This window comes from Cololabis saira, chromosome 10, assembly GCF_033807715.1.
Source record: "Cololabis saira isolate AMF1-May2022 chromosome 10, fColSai1.1, whole genome shotgun sequence".
In the NCBI taxonomy this organism is placed as follows: domain Eukaryota; kingdom Metazoa; phylum Chordata; class Actinopteri; order Beloniformes; family Belonidae; genus Cololabis; species Cololabis saira.
In genome coordinates this window covers 4,676,915-4,699,264 of record NC_084596.1, presented here as the reverse complement: position 1 = coordinate 4,699,264, position 22,350 = coordinate 4,676,915, and the positions used below count along the sequence as shown (strand labels likewise).

Sequence of the window (22,350 nt, the reverse complement as noted above, 5' to 3'; positions counted from 1 at the left end):
GGGGACCCGCTGTTAAGCTCCCCCCCGACCGGCCACCGGAGTGAAAGAGCCAGCCCGTGGAGCTGGAGGACCAGGGCCCTGGTACCCTAAACACCCAGGCGCTCTCGGTACCATGGACAGGACTCATGGACAGCACTCTGTCAGGTGCCAATGTCAGACCACAATAACAGCAGAAGTGGGTTCCATGGTGTAATGGTTAACATCAGCAAGAGTCTTTGAGAGCAGCCAGGAGAAAACCTGCAGTATCCATCTTACTAATCTTACTAATTGTAGCAGAGTTTTTTACAGGATTTTATTTTTATGCCCGCCATTTTCAAAGCATGCAAGTTTCTTTTGTTGCAGTTCCACAACTGACCAAAGTCATTCTCCATTAACGTACACTAGCACCACCACCAGACCCTGCATTTCACTCATGTTCTGGTTTCAGGACCACCATAAAACCACAATAAAAGCTGAACAGGGTTCCATGGTGTAATGGTTAGCACTCTGGACTTTGACTCCAGTAATCTGAGTTCAAATCTCAGTGGAACCTGTCAGTCTTCCACACAACCAGGTACAAAAGGTATCAAGGTTTTACACACATGATGTTGTAGTATCCACAAGGACAACACAGGGAAATGGAAACATGGACACCATTAGACCTGCTTTAGGGGGCTGGAGTTACCCTAAAATGTCCATAAGAACCCTTAAATATGTGATGAATGTATCTAATATCATGAGTATGTTCTTGAATGATGTTTAAGCAGTTTATACAGTCGTTTTCAGCTAGTGATGCTAATGATGGTCACTGATCAATACGAAAGATCATTTCCAACAGTTGTTTCCCTTCACAGTTCCAAACAAATCTGATCAATTTTAAGAGATAATCAGAAAGAAATCAGTCTTAGAAGAGATCTGCTTCATTCATATCTGAGAGAATTGTGCTGGTCACATGATGTCATTTAAGCTGGTTAGTTAGTTGAGAGAGTTGTAGGATTTTTGACACTGTCAGAAGATTTGAAAGGAGTGAACCATCCCCCAAAGTCACGGACTGTGTGGCGGAGTCACATCCTGGTCAAACAGCAGAGTGGCGCAGCGGAAGCGTGCTGGGCCCATAACCCAGAGGTGGATGGATGGAAACATCCTCTGCTACTTAAGACTCCCTCTCATACATGAGATTCCTGTGAGAGATTAACTGAAATCTATCCAGAGCTTTTTGCAAACAAGAAAGTGGATGTATGAACATACTGCACTGACTGTTGATGAAAATGCATTGCATCAAAATGTTTTTAAAAAATGAGGATGAAAATATGTCTCAAACTGATAAAATAAAACCAACCATTTTCAAATAAAGGCTCTAAATTGTCTTGTTCTGAAGATTCTCACACACACACACACACACACACACACACACACAGCTGACAGGTTGTTGTGGCCGAGTGGTTAAGGCGATGGACTTGAAATCCAGTGCATTACCGACGTGCTCCCGTGATAAGTAATCTTTTTATTCACCGTATCCAGGCTAAAAGGCTCCCAAACTTTAGAAGTTTTGTTACGCGCAGCAGCTGCTACAGGACGCCGTCATTTGTGTTGACCCGCTACCGCTCGGCAGAGACGCTATCGCGCATGCGCGACTCACTGCAGAGATTGTATTGAAGGGAGACGCCTCACTCCATTGGAAAAACGCGTCTGCCGACAATTGTCGACAATGGAATTCATTGTTGCTATCTAGTCTCGCGGCCCACATGTACGAAACAGAATTCTTTTTGCGGCCCTCTAGGTGGCGCTCGCGGCCCAAGCTTGCGCGGCCCTATGGTTAAGAATCACTGCTTTAAAGAGTGAATGTGAGTTAGGAGACCAGATCTAACTATCTGAAGGCTCTATAACCACAGAGGGTCCACGACGGTCCGGTACAGCGACCGCATAACTGTGGACGCTGCACTGATCCGTCTGTCAATCTCCCGCTCCATCGTTCCCTCACTCGTGAACAACGAGATACTTGAATTCCTCCACCTGAGGCAGGACTTCTCCCCCACCCGGAGAAGGAACACCACCCTTCACAGGACAACATTCACAAATGCACAGAACAATTCACACGTGCGTAGGACAAGATACACAAATGTAATTTTGATGCACTTATGTTAGAATTTTCATATGCACTAAAAATGTCTGTGTGCTCCATCTCAACACTGACAGCTCAAAGATAATGTTGCTCTGTTGAACTCTCATAACTCAATCACCGTGTGAGAGGAGAAGGTGAAGCCTTGATCCAAAGCAATACTTTGGTTTTAAACTTAACCTGAGTTACATCCTTACTGTTGTGAGTTTAAAGGCTCTGCTGGGAGTTGAACCCAGGATCTCCTGTTTACGAGACAGGCGCTTTGACCACTAAGCCACAGGGCCCTTTTGCCTCAACATTTCCACTTTTTTCTTGAAATTGTACTTCAACATTAATCTCTACATTTCGACTTTTTTATCGAAATTGTACTTCAAAATTAATCTCTACATTTCGACTTTTGCTCGACATTTGGACTTTTTTCTCGAAGTGCATTATGAAAAAAAAATCTTCCTCCTCTAAAACATTATTTGTATTTTTCTCCTGCCTGACTTTAATGATTGCTATCTATAACCACATGAGCACTATTCCTTGTGACATCATCAATGACATCACATGTATCTAAAGACATGAAGAAAAGAAGAAAGAGGACATTCTGAATAGGACCTGAGTAGCTCAGCTGGAAGAGCATCAGACTTTTAATCTGAGGGTCCAGGGTTCAAGTCCCTGTTCAGGTGATTATCTGATGACCACAAATCCTGATTAAAAAGAAACAACCAGGGGGGTATTAATCCAAGAAGGAGGTTTAGTGGCTAAACTGGGTATGTTAACCCAGGGTAAATGGTAAACCTGGGATTTCCATTCTAAAATGGTCAGGTTAAGTAAATCACCATGGTAACAGGGTTAGGGCTCTGAACATAACCTGGTAGGGGGGAGGTTTTATGCCGGTTTTGTTCAGATAACCCAGTTATGTTCGGGTGTTTAAGCAACTTGTTACACATAGAAGCCCGAATCGTCCATGTAATTCACCGTGAGAGGGTGATAAGACCACGGTATGACATTTTATCTTTCCCCGATGAGATTTCAGCAGAATTTGCGAGAGCGCTACAGTTTTTCAGCAGAACCCCTGATTTATTTGAGTAACCTTCTCCATCCATACACTGTAAACCCTAATAAGTTCACAGAACTCAAGTTTTTTTTTAAACTGATTACCCAAAAATATTTTAGTGATATTTAAATGTTTTAAGTTTATATAAAATAAAAATTACACTTACAGTTGCCTTAAATTATCTTAATATTATCTTTAAAAAAAGTATAGTTAAAAAAAGTAACGTATAGTTTGGGAGAAATACACTCACAATTTTCAATATTCCTCAGCTCATAGTCTGTGAGACATATACTCAAAATTAATTCTAAAATCAAATACTGATGCCAGCCCACTACACATATAATCAGCTAATAATGTTAGAAAAAATGAAAGCGACACCACTGTTACAATTCAACCATTTTAAATGTTTAACCATTAAAAATTGTTTTAACTTTAACCATTGTTAATGTTTTTAATGTTAACGCATCGTGGGTCTGCCCTCTCTTCCTGCAAACAATCTGCATCGCTCTCCGTTTTTTTGCATGTGGGAGTTTCTGTACAGTATTGGAGACGCTGAACATATCGGAAAAGCAACTGCCTGTCGGTCGGTGTGTAAAGTGTGCTTTGCGCTAAAGCGCTTCATGCACAACTTTATTCATTTTCCTGGCCACAAACCTACGAGGGTCATTAAGGGTGCTTTCACACCTGTCCCGTTTCAAGCAGTTGTTCCGGAACAGGGAACGTTTCCCCCTAAAGATCGGAACGTTTGGTACATGTACATGTGAACACAGCAATCGCGCTCTGAAACGGTACAAAACAAATGATCCGAGATCTTGTGCCAATTACAGCACCATCCCAAAATGAGGCTGACTTTGTTAACAGGAAAGGTTTCCACAGCATCAATGTCCAAGTAGGTATAATGGAACCGTAAGCTGCTTTTATTTTTGAGCGCTCTCTTAATGATGTTTGAAAATGTATTTTTTCAATTGCCAGATGATGCGATGCTGCAAATCTAATATCAAACGTGGAGGCGAGATGGCCAGGCTCTGTGCAGGATGCAGGATATAGGAATCAAATTTGACACCACATTTCTACAGAGTGCGTTATATTATAATATTATATTGATCAGTTTTGCGAATATTCATGTATCTAACTTTGTGTTATATGTGCAATTGCAGGAGAATTTGATGGCTATTCCTGGGGGATAGAGGATATCCGTGCCTCCCCACGCTCATTACCCCGTACCCCTATCCGGATGCTGGAGAACAAACACGCTTCAACGTGACTCACAGCAGAACCCGGGTCAAGATGATAGTCACAGAGTGCGTGATCAAATCTGCCCCGGCTCATGCATTATGTTTGTCTTTCATGGGACCTCTTTTATTCATTCTCTTCCTTCCTCATATCTCATTCGTAGCAAATGCCCTTACCTGACGACAGGGGCGGCACACCTCCGTAAACTCTTCTTCCAACCTCACACTGTGTTCACTGACATAACTGCAGAAACCGAGCACATATCTAAAGCTGGGTACACGTACCCTTTCAAGCTGTGATCGTATAGTGGTGAGTACTCTGCGTTGTGGCCGCAGCAACCCCGGTTCGAATCCGGGTCACAGCACCCCTGTGGCAGCAAGAGTGCTTCTCAAACTTTTGGAAAAAGAAAGAAAAGGTGCCACGGACACAACAAAATCCACTAGGGTGTTTGGATCAGATTTTCAGACCATTCACTCTTCAATTGATTGCGGTGGAGAGGGGGGGTGCTACGGCCTGGACACTTAGCCAAGGACAATGGACTCTGCCAGTGGTAAGGACCCGGCAAGCGGCGCATAAGGGAGACAATAATTCATTTAAAATGTTTCCTTTTCCCAGTTTCAGGCCTTGGTAGAAGAATACACAAGTCATGGAGCTATTTAACAGAAATAGGGAAATAATTCTGCCACAGGAACATGAAAATATGATGACCTAAGTAGGTCAGTCTTGGAGTATAGAGGTGAAACATTTCTGATGTTACTGCACTGTGTGTGAGATTGGGATTGTTTCCATGGACACTGCAGAATGTTAAGCAAAATGTTTGCGTTTCAATAGAAACAGCAGAGGGCCCGCTGTTGATACATTTGGTAACGTGCACATGTTATCATCGTCATCGGCAAATCAATTACATGCATCAGATACATTGTCATAATTACTAATTCTTTCATCAAACCCTGGAATGTCATCAGACATGTGATGTCATCATTCTCACCCAGTATAATCCATCTCAGTGACCACAACAGGAGTGGAGGTGATTCCTTTCTGCTCACCTTCAACCTGGACTCTACACTTCAAACAAACTTCATAAATGTGACTTCAGCCCAACGTGGGTCTCAAACCCACGACCCTGAGATTAGGATTAACATTCATACATGAATCGTTGTTGACAGAATTTCAACCTGTGCGGGGAATCCCCAATGGATTTCGAGTCCATCGCCTTAACCACTCGGCCACAACAACCACTCTAAAATGTGTGAATCTGCAGAATCAGATAAACAAATTCCTTTTATTTAAAGATTGTTCCTCCTTTCTTCAAGGCAGGTGATTGTGCAGACTTGCATAATTCCAGGTACATATCAAAGTTTTCTGTTGCAGCTAAAGTTTGTCTGGTTGGTGAACTCGTGAGGATGGATAAAACAAAACTGAACGTTCATTATGACCCTGATGTGAGTTGAACACATAACCTTCTGATCTGGAGTCAGACGCGCTACCATTGCGCCACAGAGCCTTTTCTGATATTCTCTGAGGTTTTACACCAATCTGATCATAGCGGGCACACCTTCCAAACCAAATAACTTCCGTCTTGTTTTCATGAAGCTTCATCCATGTTTTAAAGTTCTGAGACAGTCCATCAAGGGGTTCAGTGGGTTGCTATGATGCAGAGAAAAATAGATGTAAAATATATGAGATGTTCTACACTTGGAGCTTTGTTCATTTATTTATTTTTAATTACATCCAGTGTTTGAACAAGGTGTGACTGACTTATCTAAATATAAAAAAAACCTTGGTTGGAACCATGGCAGCTGGGAGGGCAGGCCTTGGCAGCTTTCCCAAGCCACGCCACGACCACGATCGTGGAAAGGAGAAGCGCCAACTGGTCCAAGAGGAGATACGTGCTGAGATGGAGGAGGAACGCTGCAGCAAGATGGTCAGCATGTCAGAGCAAGGGGCGTGGACAAGGTGGGAGCATGCAGAACCTTGCAAACTCACCTGGGAAGAACTCTGGAGAGCTGAACCTCTGCGCACAAAGTTCCTCATTCAATCAGTGTACGACGTCCTCCCAAGCCCGGCCAACCTGCACACCTGGGGCCTGGCAGATACGCCTGAGTGCAAGTTGTGCCAGAGGAGGGGCACCATGGAGCACATTCTGAGCTGCTGCCCAAAGGCGTTAGGAGAGGGGCGGTATCGCTGGCACCACGACCAAGTTCTAAAATCCTTGGCGGATTCCATCTGCCCAGCGATACAGAACAGCAAGACCCAGGTCGCCCCGAAGCAGTCAATCACGTTTGTTAGAGCTGGGCAGAATGCAAAACACCAGCCAAACTCTGCAGGACTCCTCGCTACCACTCGTGACTGGCAGCTCCAAGTTGACCTGGGAAGGAAACTCAAGTTCCCTGCTAAGATAGCTGCCACTTCACTCTACCCAGATATGGTATTTACTTTGGAGTCCACCAAGTAAGTGGTCCTGCTGGAACTGACTGTCCCCTGGGAGGGCCAGATTGGTGAGGCCAATGAGTGCAAGAGGGCCAAATACTCTGAGCTCACCACAGAGTGCCAGAGCAATGGCTGGAGAGCTCGCTGCGAGCCAGTTGAAATTGAGTGCAGAGGTTTCGCAGGACATTCGCTCAAACTCCTTGGAGTTAAAGGACTGCAGTTGAGGAGAGCCACCAAGAACATCCTCGAGGCCACAGAAAAGGCCTCGCGGTGCTGTGGATCCGTAGGGGGGATCTGTGGTGCGCTACTTGGACACAAGCCGGGGATTGATCACCCCCGGCTGGGGGAGAAATAGACATTTCTTCCCTGACCGGGAATTGAACCCGGACCGTGGTGGTGAAAGCACCAAATCCTAGCCATTAGACCATCAGGGACGCATGTGACATGACATGACAACTTCACTGCAACTTCACTGCATCGCCAGTGAGTGTCGCCAACAGAAAAAACTTTACAAATGTGCATACGCCAGAATTGATCGGTGCATGAAGCACCACAACTTTCTACATTCAAGTCACTTTCTGAACATCAGACCGTGAGCGTAGAAAGTGGTGTACGGACATTTTTTGTGCACTGCACTCTTTGTAAAAGAGGCCCCTGATGGATGAGTTATAAATCACATTCTTGTCTGAGGTTAAGACATCGTAGATTTAACAAGCCTTTTTCTCCCCATTAAGCATTGTTGTTAACCATCTAGACAGGTATGTAGAGACATAGATAGTAGGACATTTTGCACTAGCTAGCTATAGGCTAGCTTGAGGAGCATAGCAACCTGATAGCAAGCTTCTTGGTTAGCATTTTGACGTAGTCAAGCTGAACTTGAGATGCGCTCCAATTGTCTCATAATGCCAAGTGGACGAGAGTAGGTGACATCATCACCAGGTAGTTGGCTTACAACTGCACCAACTCCTAAGAAATTGACACCTCTGAAATAGCCAATTTGTGAGCATCTACAATTGTGTAAAACTAGAAAATACAAATCACAAGTTTAGTCACATGTTGTCCTTCAACTGTCTGGGTGGTGTCCAGAGGAGTCCAGACGGAAAACTGGTTTCTCTGAAACACTGATAAAACCTCACATTACAGACACTACCAAGGCCTGAAACTAGGAAAAGGACGAGGTGGCCGAGTGGTTAAGGCGATGGACTGCTAATCCATTGTGCTCTGCACGCGTGGGTTCGAATGAATGGCGAATGCAAACTACTTGATGACTGTATTTGCATATGAATGAGCCTGCTGAGCATGCGCAGCGCCACCTGCAGTCTGTTTCTGCTGTGTCAGGATGAATGAGACGTGTGTCGAGCCACCGTGCCACTAAATTTCACGGAGACTGAGATCAAGATGTTGTGGATGAGGTGGAGGCAGGAAAACCACATTATTTGGTGGTCACAGTAGTGGCATCACTAACAAAAAGAAAGCGATTGAGTGGCAGCACGTCGTTGCTGCTGTAAACGCCGTTGTCGTGGCAAAAAGTGATTGTCTGCCAGAATCTGATTTCTGGCCGTGGGAGCGCACAGTTGAGCGATAGCGCTAAAACGTCAGATTTTCAGATTATGAACCCTGTCCTATAACAGCTAACCTGTCCAATAACACCTGATCTGTCCAATAACATCTGACCTGTCCAATAACAGCTAACCTGTCCAATAACAGCTGACCTGTCCAATAACAGCTAACCTGTCCAATAACACCTGACCTGTCCAATAACGGCTAACCTGTCCAATAACACCTGACCTGTCCAATAACAGCTAACCTGTCCAATAACAGCTAACCTGTCCAATAACAACTAACCTGTCCAATAACACCTGACCTGTCCGATAACACCTGACCTGTCCAATAACAGCTAACCTGTCCAATAACACCTGACCTGTCCAATAACACCTGACCTGTCCAATAACAGCTAACCTGTCCAATAACACCTGACCTGTCCAATAACAGCTAACCTGTCCAATAAAACCTGATCAGTCCAATAACAACTAACCTGTCCAATAACAGCTAACCTGTCCAATAACAGCTACCCTGTCCAATAACAGCTAACCTGTCCAATAACACCTGACCTGTCCAATAACACCTGACCTATCCAATAACACCTGATCTGTCCAATAACACCTGACCTGTCCAATAACACCTGATATGTCCAATAACACCTGATATGTCCAATAACACCTGACCTGTCCAATAATACCTGATATGTCCAATAACACCTGATATGTCCAATAACACCCGACCTGTCCAATAACGGCTAACCTGTCCAATAACACCTGACCTGTCCAATAACGGCTAACCTGTCCAATAATACCTGATATGTCCAATAACACCTGATATGTCCAATAACACCTGACCTGTCCAATAACGGCTAACCTGTCCAATAACACCTGACCTGTCCAATAACGGCTAACCTGTCCAATAACACCTGACCTGTCCAATAACACCTAACCTGTCCAATAACAGCTAACCTGTCCAATAACACCTGACCTGTCCAATAACAACTGACCACATAGGATCTTTGCTGGAACACACAAGACCTTTCTTAACTGAACCCTTTTTTGGGGCAGGTAACCATTTATGGTAACTGTATACCTAGATACCAAGCTTATTTCCAGGAATTCCTAACAGAAAAAAAGAAAAGAAATAGCATTGTTTCACCTTGTTCATAGCTCTGTTACTTCACATAAAGCCAGGACAGTAGTGGAACAGGTTTGTGTACTAAATATATTACAGTGAGGTGAAATAAAGCTGCTCCAGAGGTAGATTGAACTTGTTGTGTCAACAGGGTTTTTTATAACAAGTTGAAGACGTGTGTTGAGGGCCCTGTGGCTTAGTTGGTCAAAGCATCTGTCTTGTAAACAGGAGATCCTGGGTTCAAATCCCAGCAGAGCCTTTAAACTCATGAAGACAAAGGTAAGGATGGAACTCTTGTAATGTTTAAAACCACATACTTTGTGGAAAAAAAAGTATCCAATTTCTGGGTTTTCCACACGGTTGGATAAAGTCCTCTCCTCTGTTAGGGAGGAAACTGTTTGTCAACAATTACAATGTTTCTCAGTGTAGTAAGTGCTCATCAGTGAACTGTCGTTGGCTGACCGTCACTGCCAGGGTTTTTGAGAACGCTTTAAACCAGGGGTAGGCAATTCCGGTCCTCGAGGGCCTGTGTCCTGCATGTCTTAGATGTTACCCTGCTTCAGCACACCGTGATAAAAGTACCTGTGTCATTAACAGAATTGGGCAGCCCTGGATGACAAGCTGATGACGATGATTAATTAGAATCAGTTGTGTTAAAGCAGAGAAACATCTAAAACATGCAGGACACCGGCCCTCGAGAACCGGAATTGCCTACCCCTGCTTTAAACCAGCCAGGAGTGCGTAGAAAAAGAGAGCTCTGTTCATTCAAATGTCAATTATCAATCTTCTCCAAGTCTATGGTCTCTTTTTAAGAGGATGCCTCTCTGGTGATCTGCCAGGCCCGTTAAAGCTTGGTTGTGTTTCCTTGACGTGCATAAAGCTTGTACAAGGTTGAAAAATGGAATGGCGACCGCCATCCAGCACATGGGTCTTTAACGTGTTAACCGTCGGCTTATGTACGTTACCCAAACCTCTCCTATCACCACTCAGCCCAGATCCAGACGTTGTGCAAAGGGAGCATCATGTGGTCCGTTTATCTGCTGCCTGACCTTGTGTGCTCTGAGCACGTCTCTTCCGAGTAGCAGAAGTATTTCAGCCTCTGGGTCCAGCTCTGGAATGTGTTTGGCAATATGAAGGAGATGAGGCTGGTGCAAAACTGCGCTGGGTGTTGGAATCTCCATCCGGTTGTTCGGGATCTCAGGACACTCAAGGAGTGGTGGAAGGGACATGAGGACTTTGCTATCCAGTGACTCGATTTGGTATCCCTCTGCCTTCTTGCCATATGTTTCTATAATGCCAGAGCAAGTTCTGAGATGATACGAGAATGGTTCGCTCTCCACACTGAACACCTCGAAGAACTCTGGTCTAGCTAAGGAACGATTGCTCTGGTCATCAAGAATTACGTAGGCTTTGATGGCTTTGTTCTTGAAACCCTTGGGATAAATCTTTACAAGGCATATCTTAGAGCAGGGGTTCTTAACCTTTCTGACCTTGGGGCCCAATTTTTTCAGTACAGAGTGGCCCGGGGCCCGTTAAATATTAACACTGTATAGCAGGGGTATTCAACTTTAAGAGGTCCATTTAGAGAAAATTTACTCAAGCGAAGGTCCAGAACATCATAATATATATATATATATATATATATGTGTATGTGTGTGTGTGTGTGTATATATTCAAGTAGCCTCATAGTTGTATCAACATCTGCATCTGACTGTTATATTAAAAAAAGTACATATTTGCCAATTAACATGTTTAACTTGAATTAAACATATTTTTTTCTCTTAAAAATAAAATAGATTTTATTTTATTTTTCAAATGCTATCTTATTTTATTTCTCTACCAGCAGTTTGAATTTCCCCTTTTCTTTGTAAATTGTCTCAACACATTTTTATACTAAATTAATATAAACACATCTTAACAATTTAAGGTTCAGGTTCAGGTTCTCATATGCATGTGGAGGTGCTCATTGATGAGCCTGAAACGATATTTAGTTTTAATTATGTTCGCTGTGGAGAAAGCTGCTTCACAGCTGTATGTGGACTCAAACATGGGTGTTTTAAGATGCTCAGCTTATTTTCTGTGACTTCAGTTCAGACTTCAGTGGATATGTTTGATGAAAAACTTTGTGTTTTGTTTCAGTGGCGTTTCACTTTCGCACTTTGAACAGCACGGTCTCTGAACGTATGAGACACTGGTTTTGTCCCAGTGGGAAGACTGAACAGGATGAATTTGTCCATTCCGGGTTGCATATTTAAAAATACAGCGAGGACAAAACTTAGTTTGATTTTACTTTAAGTTATTTACATTAATAAGTTGTCAGGACTCAGTGTGTCGGGTTCATCCGAGCCTGATCAGCTGGACGGGCACAGCCCGCACCGCAGCTCTCTGGTCGCGCTGCAGCAGTTTCTTTCCGATGCTTTTTCGAAAGCCCGAACAGTCCAGTCCAGCAGACACGACAGCCCACGCATCTACATCTACCATCCTTCAGCAGTAACGACGGAGCCCACCGCCCGAGCGGCAGCTGAAGGCTCAGCCGACCTCCCCGGCCGCGGGGACGCGTCGGGATAAATGATGACGCCGCGCGCGCTCGCTCTAGGCGCAGACCCAATTAATCGATCCCTAATCCTGGCGGATCTAAACCTACTCTGTGCAAAATGAAGGATTTTCTCTGTAAAGACACACCATTTCTCTTACTATTACACGTACAGCTAGCTGAGTGTCTTCTTCTCCTCATTTGGTTGGGAGTTGCTATGCAGTCCCGCGGCCCTCGCGGCCCACACGTACAAAACTGAATTCTTTTTGGCGGCCCACTAGATGGCGCTCGCGGCCCAAGTGTGGGCCGCGGCCCTATGGTTAAGAATCACTGTCTTAGAGCATGAATGACCCCACTGACCTAGGCCACAAACTTCATTGCAGCTTGTCGTAACATCAGTCACGTTAGAATAATCTTCTCCCTCCCCGTCATTCTCTTGTGGATGTGGAGGAGCGTTGACGCTCTGAGGTGATGGGCCAGGATGCATGGCTGCATCATGATAGGTGCTGTCACATTCAGAGCACTTCACAGAAAATTTGCAGTCTTTGGCAAGGTGGGAGGTCGAACCACAACACTTGAAACATATTCCTTTCTCTTTCAGGAAGGCCTTTCTGTCCTCGAGGAGTTTGTTTCTGAATGTCCTGCATTTTGTAAGCGGATACGGTTTGTTGTGTAGTGGGCAGTTCTTGTTAGGGTCGTTGTTGGTCATAGAGACATCTGTTTTCTATACTGTGATGGGTTTGTTGGTATTAAAGTTCTTCACAGTGAATTTATCTGGTTTTGCGAGGGCCGTGTTGTTGCTTTGATGAAAGAAGCTAGGGTCATTTCGTTTCTTTGCCTCATTGCACACAAAAGCACAAAAATAGTCAAAGGGAGGGAAGCGGCCATGGTTGTCTTCTTTGTACCATGACCCAGACGACACCCACTTCTCCTGAAGCCCATATGGGAGCTTGTCCACAATTGGTGCAATTCCACGGGAGGGGTCGAGATATGACAAACCTGTAAGGTATCCATCCTCCTTGGCGCCTTGTATCTCCATAAGCAGATCTTCAAGTTCACGCAACTTGGTGTGATCCTTGGCTGAAATCTTAGGAAAGCTGTCCAACCGCTGAAACAGTGACTGTTCAATTATTTCAGGGGCAGCGTAGCAATCATGTAGTCTCTCCCAGGCTTTTTGTAAAGCCAGGTTGGGATTTTTTACATGCACTGAGCGAATGCGTCTCACCTGTTCGCCAGACTCTTTTCCTAGCCATTTGGTCATGAGGTCCAATTCTTGGATTGCTGTGAGATGCACTTCAGCTGCTGCATTGGTGAATGAGGACTGCCATGCACGAAAATTCTCTGGCTTATCATTGAATCGGGACAGTCCTGATGTAACTAGATCTCGTCGTGCCAAGTACTGTGCCAAGGATTCTGGGCGAGACGGTGTGATAGCTGGAGGTTTACTTTGGGAAGTGTGGTACTGAGCGTGTAAGTTTATGGGAGAATCTTCCTTTTTGACTTCAGATTTTGCCTCAACTCTGGTTGGCTCAGGTAGGTTTGATTCTGTAATGTTCACAGTTGGTCGCCATGTCTTGAAGCTGTCATGTGATTGTGCAGGTACTGGAGGTTTGACAGGTGGATCCGGTAACTGTGGAGAGGGAGACTGATTTTGAAGGTCAATCTGAGTTTGAACATATTCGATTCGCTGGTGCGTTGTATTCTAACCTTTTCTGATTCGGATTTTCCATTTTCCATTATGGCATGTACTTCTGCAGCATCTTCCCACACCTGTGCCTCCACCATGGCTGCATCTGCTTCTCGATGTAGCATTAGCACTTCCAACTCTGTGTCTATCCTAGTTGCTTCCAACTGATTTTGAGCATCTCTTGTTATCCTTTCTGCTTCTCTGGCAGCCTTTTCCATTTTCAGTTTAGCTTCTTGGTTAGCATATGATGCTCTCACCATGGCAGCTTCGGCTTTAGCTCTGGCGCGGGCCACACTTGATGCCGATGACTTGCTGCTCCTAGAACTGGATAGAGACGACTTGTTGCTTGCTTCCATCTTGACTCCACCTAAACATCAAATGGTGCCTTTTCACTGTAGTGTTCTCGTTCAGTGTGTTGAAACTCCGACTAAACACCAAGTTAAACCATCGCTAATGAAGACAGAGTCGTAGTAAGGTTGAGCATTTACTGTCACACTTCTTCATTAACATCGCGGTGAAAACTGTGAATAAAACAATACAAAATATTCTGTATTTAACTAAATATTGCATTGTACATGAATTTAAACATTAATTTACATCACTCCATGCACTTTAAGTTGAAATTAAAATGTTTTTAAACATGTAAGTAAATGTAAATAAAACTTTCTTTTTTAACCGTTCATCAAATGTAATTTTTTAACAAAGCATTACTATTTATGTTTTTGAACATCCTAAACATTAAATATAGCAACTTACAGCATTGCCTCTATGATGTTTCCTAGCAGACGGACGCAGATTATATTCAGAGCATGCATTACATGTCTGCCACCATTTTCTCAAGAACAGGAAGTGCCTAACAGGACGTGATGTCATCAGTGACCAAATACCAAAATAAATCGTTCTTTTAAACAAGTTAAACTTATAGCAGATTAATACATCATTTCAAACTGTAATGAATACCAACTAATTATTTAAGAGACAAATAAATAAGAAACAAAAGAATGCCTTAGAGGCAGCACACTCCCAAGGCCATTTCTGTCCTCCGGTAAGGCAACCATTAGAATCCAGGGTGGAACACCAGGGGGATCTAAATAGGGCTCACAGAGAACTCCCTGTTGTGTTACTTCGGTAGCACACGTACTAAAATTGCAACGATACAGAGAAGATTAGCATGGCCCCTGGCGCAAGGATGACACGCACAATCGTGGAGTGTTCCCAATTTTTCCTTTCATCCTGAATGTTTTAGATGCCACCCTTTTTTAAATGATCAAATATTGTGTGTATTATTGAACTCCGTACCCTCCGTGAGGGTAGCTAAACCAAAGTGACCTGTAAAGAATGAATGTGAGTTAGGAGACCAGATCTAACTATCTGAAGGCTCTATAACCACAGAGGGACTCGAACCCTCAATCTTCTGATCCGAAGTCAGACGCCTTGTCCATTAGGCCATGTGGTCCACGAGTTGCTCTTCTGAGGTGACCGAGAGGTTAGGGTGAAGTATGAATCTTCCACCGAAAGCCAACGTTATCCACAACGTTGCAAATCTTTCCAAACGTAGTGGGGTGTTTTGAACACACCCAGGACGCTCAGTCAGGCTCCCTTCAGCTCCTCCCTCTGCTGCCCAGGTGCAGCATATCAGCTTCATCTGGACCAGTTGAACAATTTGTAGGCAATGCACCCACACTCAATGTAAATAATCTTTAAACTTTATGGTGAATGAAAACTGCTGATCAGCTCTGTTTTATAAAGCACATTTTTACATGAATAAAATAAGAATTACAAGAAAATAACACAACAAATGTTGAAGCACAACAGCCATGAAGACCATTTCTACAAATGTTTGAACCAGCAATTTTAAATGTCTCATACCTGTTTAGATGTTTTTGTATAAGATTAAGGAAGAAGAATAACAGCAGAGGGCGCTGTTACTACATTTGGTAACGTGTACAATTCAGAGGCGTCCTGGCTACTTTTGTACCCTGGGTGAACTGTCCAACATTCAGATAAATCAATCACCGCTTAGGAGGCAGGTAACCATATATGGTAACTATAAAAGTTACCATCCTTCATAGCTCTGTTACTTCACATAAAGCCAGGACAGTAGTGGAACAGGTTTGTGTACTAAATATCTCACAGTGAGGTGGAATAAATAAATAAGGTGGGTTCATTCAACTGATACTTCAGTCATTCTAAAATGTGTGAATGAGTTTTAAAGAGACCTACCACCACCGACGTAGACACAACACCTGGGCCTTAAAGCTCAAATAAGGCTTCCCATGTTCACGTAGGACTGTGGCCCAACACACCTATGGAAACATTTACCGGTAAAATCATTAGTATTATTGATACCTGTACTGGTCTGGAGTGAACCCAATCGCAGCACAAATGAAGCAGGTTGTTGTATTTAAACAGTCTTTATTTGGAGGTTATAGCAGGTCAGAGCAGCAGCAGGGACTGGATCCAGAGTTGGATCAGTTCCTAGAGGATGTTAGCTGGTGTCGTGCAACAAAGGGAGTGCTGGTTCACTTATTACACAGTTATTCATAATTATAATTATAATAATAATGAAAATGACATATCAAATTGAATCATCAAAATGAAAAAATCCAAACGGGGCACAGGCAACTTATCAGGAAATAATAATAAACAGCACAATCAGTCTTAATGTAGCTGTTATTCTCTGCGTGCCAGACTGTTGCCAGGGTTGGTGCTATAGAATAACAGTGAAGGAAGTCGTCACTACACACCTACAAAATACCTCTTTGCTGCTATTAACGTTGTGATGTTATTGTTTGGACACATGCAGGTCACTCAGATTCAAGGTCTGGTGCTCTAAATCTGAGATACCAAGGTTTGTTGTTTTTATTTGATAGGTTGAGATGAGTCTTGAAAATGGTCAGGTTGTGTCTTTACAGTCAGGAATTGTGGTCATCAGATAATCACCTGAACAGGGACTTGAACCCTGGACCCTCAGATTAAAAGTCTGATGCTCTTCCAGCTGAGCTACTCAGGTCACAGTCGGAATGTTTTCTTTCCTCTTTTCTTCATGTTTTTACAGATATAAGGTAATTCAGAGGTAGACTTTACCTTGTAAGGCAGTTTATTAGGAGGTGTGATCATGAAGAACCACTCTTCTGTTATTCAGCAGGCGGGCCATTAGAAGGCCGTCTGTTAAGTTTGGTAAGATATAAAGACGTTCACAGTCACGATAGCCAGGAACCGAACCTGGGCCGACTGCTTGGAAAGAAATGTAAAACTAACTTAATGTAGGCTGATGTTACCTATTAATGCATGCTGGGGATAACACAAAAAACCCCACTGATTAGTTTTGAAAGACATTTTAGTTTTGAAAGACATTTTAGTCTACGGTTAACAACTGCAAGTCTTCTAGCATGTTCAAACATTAACCGTTGTTGGCAGGATTTGAACCTGCGCGGGGAACCTGCCAATGGATTTCAAATCCATCGCCTTAACCACTCGGCCACAACAACTTGTCACATGCTTGAACATTTGGCTGAAATAAATGTGTGTTTGTTTGAATCAGAAACATTAGTCTGAGGTTTGTTCCCGTACTTATCTCACAGCTAACCTGCCGGGACCAATTTTGTTGTGAACTATTGATCACAGATTATCACATGTCCTCATTAGTATAGTGGACAGTATCTCTGCCTGTCACGCAGAAGACCGGGGTTTGATTCCCCGACGGGGAGAGAATCTGTTTTGGATATGCATGACTGATACATATGAACAATGGTCAATAAGATAAAAATCACTCTTCCACACACCATAGGCCGTTGTGCTTTTCCTGCTAAAAAAGCTGTCATTGATGAAGTTCCTCTAATACAAAACCGTGCTGTAAATCTTCCAGTGGATGATATGCTCTGTTCACTGAGAGGTCCTGATCCAGAAGTTCAGCCAGACAAGGACCTTTTTCATGTGAGACAAACACGATAGCCACTAAACTACAGAAACTGCAACAGGTTATTGATCATCATTCAGTTTCTATTTCTATTCCCCCTTAATGTTATAAAAAAAACATCTAGACAGGTATGATGTGACCGTGATTTTTTGTTTGCCGGATATGTGTTTTGTGGCTCATTGGTCTAGTACAGTGCTTCTCAATCCTGGTCCTCGAGTACCACTGTCCTGCATGTTTTAGATGTTTCCCTGCACCAACACACCTGATTCTAATTAAAGGTCCTAATTAGCTGTCACCAAGGTCTGCACAGCTCTGTTGATGACACAGGTACTTTTATTACGGTGTGCTGAAGCAGGGTAGCATCTAAAACATGCAGGACAGTGGTACTCGAGGACCAGGCTTGAGAAACACTGGTCTAGTAGTATGATTCTCACTTTGGGTGCGTGAGGTCCCGGGTTCAATTCCCGGACGAGCCCCAGAGATTTATGCAATTTGTGGTTTTTCTCCTCCAAGTAGCAAAGTTTCAAGACTGTAGTACAATGCTTTACCTGAAGACCAACATTGGCATCATGTGTGAATGCTGAAAACCTACATCTTGCTTCTCTTTCATGCCAAGAGGTCAGCCGGTAAGCCGTAGTCCATAAACCCTTTCCCCTTTCTTTAATTGGGCTCCTTTTTTGTTTTATTGCCCCAACCAATGTGCCTTTTTTAAATAATAAAATATTGTTTGTATTATTGAACTCTGTCCCCTATCTCCCTCCCTGAGTGAACGAACCTTCGTGTCCTTTTGTAGAGGTGATAATTGACCTTTAGTACGGGTCCTTGGGCCCTAATCAAAGGTGGTGTTGACGGTAAACAGAAAAAGATCTTCAGATCCCAAACTTAAATAATAGTGAACGTGCCGCCACATAAAGATACATGTTACCTGTCTTCTTGCACATATACATGTGAGACTATATGTCTAATTTAATGTCTGTCAAGTCAACAATTAGGACTCATTTCCCAAAAAAGTGTGAAGCCATGTACACATACGTAAATCTGATTGTCCAAAACATATTCTTCCCCAACAAAAAGCATTACACTTATGAAGACCTCATGTTTCTTGCATTGGCTGGGAATCACGTCACAGTTTTCCAGCCACATGAGAAGGTGAGCAGTCATGTCAGGGAAAGTAACTCTTTGATGATGGTTTCTTCAATATCACAAGCTACTTACCTCCATTTGTCCCTTTGCTTATACATCAACTTCTTGTTGTATAAGCTGCATGTTTGCAGGTATATCCAGTTAGACATGTGTTGTCATCCATTTAGGGGTGTCACGGTACACACAAGTCACGGTTCGGTACGTACCTCGGTTCAGGGGTCACGGTTCGGTACGGGTTCGGTACGGGTTCGGTACAACGGGAAAAAAAATACAAAAAGTCCCAAATGTATAAGACGAGTTTTTTCTTCCTTTATTTTGATCATAGCATTTGAAAGTTAAAGTTTGTTCAATTGGCTACAAAACTAAAAAGCATCTCTTATTAAAGTGTAAAATAAATAGAATAAAACATTTAACTTGTGCATTAGTGTTTTTAATTTTACCACGGACTGGTTTATGTGAGGCGGGATGGGACATTGTAACGAGGCTCGAGCACTTTTAATAAATACTTGAACCCGGGCTCCTCTACTGCTGCATATGGGCAGAGCCGTCTGGGGGCGGAGCATTCTCCATGGGCCTTATGATAGTCATTTTAACGTTCAACAACATCATCCTACCCATCAAACTACATTTATTCTCACTTTTATTGATCTAAGCCTATAGGCCTATGCTGCAGACACACACACACACACACACACACACACACACACACACACACACACACACACACACACACACACACACACACACACACACACACACACACACACACACACACACACACAGGACTGACAGCTGTCAATCACATGGCTCTGAAAACTCAGGTAGTCACGGACTGACTCAGTTCATTCTTTGATACAATTTAAATACAAAAAAAACATAACTGGTCTAAATTACACAATCTATTTAGATAGATATAGACACAGCGGTCTATAACATAATTTCTGAGCTCTATAACAGAGAATAGACTCGGCGGTCTCGTTCACAACAACACAAGCTCATTAAAATAGGCAGCTGGTCAAGAAACTGATAAATACATTATTTAAGAAGGTTACACTGACTCACCAACGGTAGTTGACTCTTCCATAACCCAAAATAATCCAGGTAACTTGGAAAACGGGGTAACATTCAAAACTTTGTACAAATTTAGTCCTCTTTTAAACTTTAGCGCTAATCTCCTTCACTGTGACTGTTAAGGCTGATTTATGGTACCGCGTTACACCAACGCAGCGCCTACGGCGAAGGTTGCGCGTCGCCGCATAACCTCGCCGTAGACTGCGCCGTACCCTACGGCGTATGCTCTGCGTCGATTTAACGCAGAACCATAAATCAGGCTTTACAGCCAATCCGCGTTGGCACACGGCCCTGATGCGTTCAGGACAGTTGTAAATTAAGAATTAGAACATTTTATCGTTATTATAGCCTACAATTTATGATGATATATGAATTGCACATATATTTATTGATATGCACAGACTAGCACACATTTAGGTCTGTAATGGAACGTGACTGTTGATATTTATAAGGGGGAAAAAAAACGATGATTGATTTTTTTTTTTTTTTTTTTTTTTTTTAACTCAGTCAGACGTATTCGCCGTATGACTGCGTGAACCGAACCGTGACCCCCGTACCGTGACGGGACGGGACGAATACAAATACCGTTACACCCCTACATCCATTGCATTACAACATTCTCTTAGAAAGAGACCATAGACTTGGAGAGATTTGATAATGACAACTGTCATTGACATTTGAATGAACAGAGATCTCTCTTTGTACCCACTCCTGACTGGATCAAAGCTTTCTCAAGAACCCTGGCAGTGACGGTCAGCCAACGACTGTTCACTGATGACCAATAATCACCTCAATATTCATGAGGGCTGGTAAATGTGATGAGTTCAGTCTGCTTTCTAATGCTTAGATAATGTTATGGACCAACAGGAAGCACTTACTACACTGAGAAACATTGTCAGTGTTTGTTTTGGGCCAATGCTAATGCCCAAGTCTGACTTGTGTTTCAACCAAAAAAACTAACGGTATTTGGTTTTTAAAGCTAATTCCTTACATATTTTCTTGAAGAACAGGTGGACATTCAACTGCTGAAATGATGTCCAGTTTGATGAAGACATGGGCACAGTTGAATTGGTCATAATTACCAAGAGGTTAGGCAGCCAACGCAACAATCAGACAGAAGCACAAACATATATACAATAGAAGAAGAAAGTGATCATATTTTGTTGTGAACTATTGATCACAGATTATCACATGTCCTCATTAGTATAGTGGACAGTATCTCTGCCTGTCACGCAGAAGACCGGGGTTTGATTCCCCGACGGGGAGAGAATCTGTTTTGGATATGCATGACTGATACATATGAACAATGGTCAATAAGATAAAAATCACTCTTCCACCCACCATAGGCAGTTGTGCTTTTCCTGCTAAAAAAGCTGTCATTGATGAAGTTCCTCTAATACAAAACCGTGCTGTAAATCTTCCAGTGGATGATATGCTCTGTTCACTGAGAGGTCCTGATCCAGAAGTTCAGCCAGACAAGGACCTTTTTCATGTGAGACAAACATGATAGCCACTAAACTACAGAAACTGTGCAGCAGGTTATTGATCATCATTCAGTTTCTATTTCTATTCCCCCTTAATGTTATAAAAAAAACATCTAGACAGGTATGATGTGACCGTGATTTTTTGTTTGCCGGATATGTGTTTTGTGGCTCATTGGTCTAGTACAGTGCTTCTCAATCCTGGTCCTCGAGTACCACTGTCCTGCATGTTTTAGATGTTTCCCTGCACCAACACACCTGATTCTAATTAAAGGTCCTAATTAGCTTGTCACCAAGGTCTGCACAGCTCTGTTGATGACACAGGTACTTTTATTACGGTGTGCTGAAGCAGGGTAGCATCTAAAACATGCAGGACAGTGGTACTCGAGGACCAGGCTTGAGAAACACTGGTCTAGTAGTATGATTCTCACTTTGGGTGCGTGAGGTCCCGGGTTCAATTCCCGGACGAGCCCCAGAGATTTATGCAATTTGTGGTTTTTCTCCTCCAAGTAGCAAAGTTTCAAGACTGTAGTACAATGCTTTACCTGAAGACCAACATTGGCATGATGTGTGAATGCTGAAAACCTACATCTTGCTTCTCTTTCATGCCAAGAGGTCAGCCGGTAAGGCGTAGTCCATAAACCCTTTCCCCTTTCTTTAATTGGGCTCCTTTTTTGTTTTATTGCCCCAACCAATGTGCCTTTTTTAAATAATAAAATATTGTTTGTATTATTGAACTCTGTCCCCTATCTCCCTCCCTGAGTGAACGAACCTTCGTGTCCTTTTGTAGAGGTGATAATTGACCTTTAGTACGGGTCCTTGGGCCCTAATCAAAGGTGGTGTTGTCGGTAAACAGAAAAAGATCTTCAGATCCCAAACTTAAATAATAGTGAACGTGCCGCCACATAAAGATACATGTTACCTGTCTTCTTGCACATATACATGTGAGACTATATGTCTAATTTAATGTCTGTCAAGTCAACAATTAGGACTCATTTCCCAAAAAAGTGTGAAGCCATGTACACATACGTAAA

At 43.0% G+C, this 22,350-nt stretch overlaps 12 non-coding genes across 12 annotated transcripts; 5 read left to right on the top strand and 7 right to left on the bottom strand.

Moving 5' to 3' along the window:
* Nucleotides 1-460: 460 nt before the first annotated feature.
* Nucleotides 461-532, top strand: trnaq-uug (transfer RNA glutamine (anticodon UUG)). The gene has a single exon. It is a non-coding gene; the product is annotated as a tRNA-Gln (tRNA).
* Nucleotides 533-2,309: 1,777 nt separating this feature from the next.
* Nucleotides 2,310-2,382, bottom strand: trnat-cgu (transfer RNA threonine (anticodon CGU)). Its single transcript has one exon. It is a non-coding gene; the product is annotated as a tRNA-Thr (tRNA).
* Nucleotides 2,383-2,699: 317 nt separating this feature from the next.
* On the top strand, nt 2,700-2,772 carry trnak-uuu (transfer RNA lysine (anticodon UUU)). Its single transcript has one exon. It is a non-coding gene; the product is annotated as a tRNA-Lys (tRNA).
* A 1,896-nt stretch (nt 2,773-4,668) lies between these two features.
* trnah-gug (transfer RNA histidin (anticodon GUG)) lies at nt 4,669-4,740 on the top strand. The gene has a single exon. It is a non-coding gene; the product is annotated as a tRNA-His (tRNA).
* A 790-nt stretch (nt 4,741-5,530) lies between these two features.
* Nucleotides 5,531-5,612, bottom strand: trnas-cga (transfer RNA serine (anticodon CGA)). The gene has a single exon. It is a non-coding gene; the product is annotated as a tRNA-Ser (tRNA).
* Nucleotides 5,613-5,808: 196 nt separating this feature from the next.
* Nucleotides 5,809-5,880, bottom strand: trnaw-cca (transfer RNA tryptophan (anticodon CCA)). Its single transcript has one exon. It is a non-coding gene; the product is annotated as a tRNA-Trp (tRNA).
* A 1,288-nt stretch (nt 5,881-7,168) lies between these two features.
* trnae-uuc (transfer RNA glutamic acid (anticodon UUC)) lies at nt 7,169-7,240 on the bottom strand. The gene has a single exon. It is a non-coding gene; the product is annotated as a tRNA-Glu (tRNA).
* A 2,427-nt stretch (nt 7,241-9,667) lies between these two features.
* On the top strand, nt 9,668-9,741 carry trnat-ugu (transfer RNA threonine (anticodon UGU)). Its single transcript has one exon. It is a non-coding gene; the product is annotated as a tRNA-Thr (tRNA).
* A 5,078-nt stretch (nt 9,742-14,819) lies between these two features.
* On the top strand, nt 14,820-14,926 carry LOC133453211 (U6 spliceosomal RNA). Its single transcript, XR_009783334.1, has one exon. It is a non-coding gene; the product is annotated as a U6 spliceosomal RNA (small nuclear RNA).
* Nucleotides 14,927-15,085: 159 nt separating this feature from the next.
* trnar-ucg (transfer RNA arginine (anticodon UCG)) lies at nt 15,086-15,158 on the bottom strand. Its single transcript has one exon. It is a non-coding gene; the product is annotated as a tRNA-Arg (tRNA).
* Nucleotides 15,159-16,642: 1,484 nt separating this feature from the next.
* Nucleotides 16,643-16,715, bottom strand: trnak-uuu (transfer RNA lysine (anticodon UUU)). The gene has a single exon. It is a non-coding gene; the product is annotated as a tRNA-Lys (tRNA).
* A 395-nt stretch (nt 16,716-17,110) lies between these two features.
* On the bottom strand, nt 17,111-17,193 carry trnas-uga (transfer RNA serine (anticodon UGA)). The gene has a single exon. It is a non-coding gene; the product is annotated as a tRNA-Ser (tRNA).
* Between the last annotated feature and the right edge of the window lie 5,157 nt (nt 17,194-22,350).